We start from the raw sequence: 5,546 nt of genomic DNA on the forward strand, positions 1-5,546 counted from the left end.
GTACTAAGTCTAAACGAAGACATTCTATAGCTTGAAGCTAGCTAGCACAATCTTACTTCTATGCCCGTACTAGCGCTGCTTGCTGCGCTTAATTTAGATAATGTACTATAGCGACACTATAACCGGCTCGTTATACAGTATTAGTATATAGTCCTAGAGGTAGGGATCTAATAGACTATAGTCGCGTATCCTAGGAAGCATGTTTTTAATGTCCTATAGTGTAAAAGTACTAAGTTCCTTAATTAAGTCCGTATCGCCCCCCTATAGTGCAAGAAGTAGCGATAGAAACATAGTAAAGACCCGCATTATCTTAGATACGTATATAAATTTAGTATCTTCCGCTACCTTCTATTCTTCGACCTACTCGCTTAGTACTAGATCTTCTGTAGATTTAAATTGTAAGCCGATGTCAAAATAGGAATATAGTAGACAATCGATAGCTAGTATACGCGGAGTATTAGATATAGGTTGCTATATTAGCGTCTTCTTAAGGCGAACCATTTTCGTTAGTAACTAAGGGCGAAACTTGTCTAGCGCCCGAGTATCTTTATCTGTAATACTTAGTTCTGTTCGACCTACTATTACGTTAGAGTATTCGGATTGTAAGTACTTAGAAACCTAATTACTAATATATCTAGCCGAGTCGGAGATATTACTATTATCGCTAAACTAGAAGTTACGTTCTATATTGCGCGTCTCTTTAGTCGATAGCGATTAGTCGACGAAATCAAACTGTACTATAGAAGGCGACTAAACAGGGTAGAGGTACCCCTTTGTATCGTAGGCATTAACGTGTCTCTATACTAAGGTAGTTGCGATAATAGCTAAATTAGATAGTTTGCTAAAGAGGGTACTACTTAGGCCGAGAACGAAAGGATAGCCTATAAGACTAGCGACGGCAGTCCACTCTTTAGCGCTATATGTCTTAGTAATATAAAACTCGTCGACGATAACAGTCGTAGCTAGTATACGAAGTAGCGGCAGTTTCGAATTAGATTTCTCCGACCGTATCTAGGACTTCTATTTCTTAGCTCGTTTGTACGTTATAAAATCTAGTACGTTAGATATTATAGTCGAGGTAGTAAGGACGATCTATTTATAGTACTATAAACAAGGGGGTACTTCTATATCCTCGTGTTTAAGCAATAAGCGTACTAGGACGCCTTTTTTAAACTACTACTTATTTACAACCTTTGTACCGAACACCTGTTCTAGTTCTAGCCGAGTCGGGAGCGCTATATAATCGAGATAAAGAACGTCCTCGATATATACGACCTAGTTATAGTTCTACGGACTAGCTCTATTACGTCTCTTATCTTTCGTTAGCTTACTAGAGTCTTTTATAAGATATACGAACATAGCTCCGGGTAGTATAAAGTTGTCGATCTTATATATCTAGTTTTCGGCTAGCTGCTTCGGAATATAGATAACGTAAACGCTAGGGCGGATAACCGGCTTTGCACCGCTAGCTAATACCTACGGATCGAACGCAATTTTCTTATTTAGCCGAAGTCCTAGGTTAACCGACGAATTGGATAGCCGAAAGGGATAGGCGTTAGCAGTTAATAGCCTGTTATTACTCTATACCCTCTACTATATCGAGGTTATAGCGACGTACCCTAACGTATATGCTGTCTTGCCTATACCTACGTCTATACCGCCGATATAGAAGTTCGCGCTAGCAACGGAAGCTAGAAGCGTCTAGGTAATTATATAGAATTAGTAAGACTTTAACGGACGAGTCGATCTCTAATTAGGTAGAATAACGCCTATACGCGGCGAAGTCTAAGAGGGATCGAGTAGTCTAAAATTATATATTAACTTAAAGTTCTTAGCGTCGAGATAGGAGTATACGTTACTAGACAACTGCTTCTCGACGTCGGTTTCTATATCTAAATCTATCGACTAGCTAGGTATCGCCGACGAGATCTAATCGACAAAATCTACTAACGTCTAGATCGGTAGAGGGTCGGCTTAGACTTCTACTTACGTGCCCGGTAGTCGTACGGCGAGTTTAGGCTTATTCGGATCTAGCAGCGATACGATCTAACTCGGTAACGACTCGATCTATTTCTAGCGAATTCGATCTCGCTTCGAGTCGATTATATCTCCGGCCTTCTTACTATTAGTATTATCGGCTTTACTCGGATTAATTTTTCTATTATCCTTAGTATTGTTACTAGCATTTGTCTACGCCGGAGGTTATACTAGGGATAGTGCTAGTCTATTTAAAGCGTGCTATATCTTAGGTAGAGTAGAAGCAATATAGGTCTTTACTATATACTCTATCGTATCGGGCTATATAGAACGGACGGCCGTTCGAACTAAATCGTCGAGGGCGACTAGAAGTAAAGCAGTGTTCCTATTATAACCGTTGTCGCGGAGCACCTCCTTAACTGCCTTATCGATAGCCTACTAAATCGCTGTTATATCCGCGGCGACGTCGGCTATAGCTTTTCGCGCGGCTGCCTGCCGAGCTGCCTCCTACTCTTTGTATGTCCTCTAGAATCTGTCCGCGATAAGCTGTTTATAGCGCTCGCAATCGGCGCGATCCTTACGAGCGAGTCGGTCGTCCTTAGCTTGCTTAATAGCCGATTTCGTAGGCGACTACGGATCCTAACCGACATTAATTTCGGTAGGATTACCGGCTATAGAAGTACCGTACTAAGCTAGGTCGATAGTTCTAGAAGCCTTAAGTAGGGACGGTCGACAATATATAGAAGGTATCCTAGTATAGTCCGTTATATTTTTGCCGACGAGGAAATCGAGTCTAGTAGAAATCCTAGTATCTAAGCTATTATACATCTCTATAGCTAGGGAGTGGAATATCGGATTAGTCTTACATTTAGAAAGACCTTTAGGGCCGCGAGCTAGATCGATTACTACGAAGAATTCGTACTTCTACTATTCGGGCGACAGCAATAACTCTCGTACGAGCTAGAGCCGCAACAAATCCTTTACACTAATATTATTAGAAGTCTTCGATTGCAGGACAGACTAATTTAGGCTAAACACGTCGTAGTCTGCTATTAAAGGTAACCGCTAGTCGACAATACTAAACTATAACGTAATCTTAGCCCGGTTCGGCTTAATAGGGCGTAGCGCGTCGGATATTACTAGATTAGTATCCTTACTACCGTGCGAATCTCCTAGCGTTATTCTCTTAAACACCCGACCGGCTCTACTAGTCTTACTAGTAGAGGCAGAACTTGCTCTACGCTTAGGTGTAGAGGGCGTAGTTTGTCGGGATCTATTAGTCTCGCTCTCGGACACGTCTTCCTCTTTAGTATTATTACCGGCCGGCAGGGTAAACTTGTCCCTTATAACCTTCTATACAAGGCGGCATACTAAGTAGACTACAGACCTCTAAATTTCATTATTCGGACTATTTGCATTATCCTACGGAAGCATTCCCCTAACGTACTACTTCGGAGCCTATTTAGGATCTTTAAAGTACTATTTGGGCATTAATAGCGTACGTCTAGGTTTAGTAGGATAGTTAAGGTTGCTAGCAATAGCGTATACTATAGCTTTCTCCTCCTTATAATGCCTCTTAACGGGCTAGCGACTCTACTTCCCCTTTAACTAGTTAAATAAAAAATGTTTCTCTAGATACGGAAGGAGCCTTTTTATTGCTAACGTAAGAAGAGGCTTGTCGATGCTATACAGGTTTAGTATAATATGTTTAGGGACGTCTTTGCCGCTATTTAAGGCTTTAATTAGTAGCTCGTTGTCCTTTAGCTAGTCCTCGACATTCGTAGAGACTACTATCTCGGCAAAGGTAGTAGGCGACGAGTTTATAACTAGTATATAGCATTAGTATATAACAGGTTATACTAATTAGTAATACTTATATAACAGAGGTTAGGGACTATAGATCGACAACGACGTATACTATCCGAGAGTAGCAGATAAACTAATAGAGTTAGTAAAATTCGCTATACGTTAAGGTCGGCGGAGGTAAGAATAGGAGCAAAGAGCTGCTTATACCCGCCGACCCTAACGCGAGCCGTTAGAGTTGCGTTATATAACGAGTGTCTATATATACTAGCTTAACGCTAGTCGAGTACGACGGCTAAGTTATATAGTGCGGCCTATATACGAGTTAGAATAGAGCATTAGCGAAGGAAATAATATGCTATACGTGCGATAGGGAGAGTAAGGGGGTGCATATATATAGAACAGGTATATTAGTACGAGTTAATAGTAAATGTTAAAGAAGGCAGTAATAAGGAAAGGTGACGACCTTAAATGCCTGCCTCGTAACCGGGTCGGTTAGCGAGTCGGGCCTAACTAGCTAATAAATCGACGAAGTAAGGCATCTAGCGCTTAAGTATATAATAGTTTAGTTACGCAACTAGTAACCGAAGTAATAAGGCTACAGATAATCGTTATAGTATAAACCCCTATACGATAGACAGTTCTAGATATAGGACTAACAAGTCGCAGTAAATACAGTACTACGTAACAAGTAATCGAAAGTTAGTAATATAAATATAAGCCTATCTATAGTAGAGTTGCGACTGCGATCGCCGGCGCGAGACGCGAGTGCTTATAAGCTACGCAATGTAGCTAAATTAACCGATCTATGTCCTTATAGTAACTAACAATTATTATACGATAGCGGGTAGACTAGACCCGCTATAGTACGAGGGTATAGGCTAGTAAGGCGGTTAGTCTTAGGACCCGAGAGTAGGGTATATAGATAGTTCGAGCTAACGATTAAGATAGCATGTTTTCTATAGATGCTACTAACTCTATCGGCAGCGAAAAGGCATGTGTTTAGCTATAACGAGTAGCAAACAAAGGCATAAAACGATCGAAATATTCTATAGATCGTATACTAGAGTAGTAGTCTAAGTAGGAGGCCGAATAAACGACTATATATAAATCCGCGGCAGTAGTCTAAGTAGGAGGCCGAATAAACGACTATATATAAATCCGCGGCAATATAATACACTAGGCGTAAGGTTAAGAAGCGAGATAATAGATAACGTAATTTGCCGAACCTACTACCGAAGTTAGTAATAGAGGATGTAGAAGTTGCCTAGTAGGCTTAGTACCCGATTCGATACCGAATTAGGGCCTAAGTCGGCATTAGCAAACCCCGCGACTAGAGTAGTTCTAGTTTCTACTACTAACTAACGTCGACTTTCTACTACGCTATATATATAACTACCGCCTTCGAGAATGCTACGTACTTAACTACCTCGCGATTAATATTTAATAGGCGGTATTACCCGCGGCCTTAGCCTATCGCCGTCGATATACTACGCATTTTACGCTAGCGTCGAGAGGTCAATTTAGGAGTCTAGTTAGATTAGTAGCACGTTCCGATTACTATTATTACCGGAACGCCGAAGGACGTAAGGTTACCTATACGACCTAGTATTAATAGACGAGAAATACGAAGAAGAGTTCCCTAAGGTAGTAAAGCAGATCCGTACGGTAGAGGGACAGACTACGTTTAGGTACCTAGTATACAAGATTTGTTCTAATTATTACTAACGGACAAAACGAAAAACGGTGCGCGTAACAACGCGTAG

Source organism: Pseudocercospora fijiensis (genome assembly GCF_000340215.1).
Source record: "Pseudocercospora fijiensis CIRAD86 unplaced genomic scaffold MYCFIscaffold_3, whole genome shotgun sequence".
Taxonomy (NCBI): Eukaryota; Fungi; Ascomycota; class Dothideomycetes; order Mycosphaerellales; family Mycosphaerellaceae; genus Pseudocercospora; species Pseudocercospora fijiensis.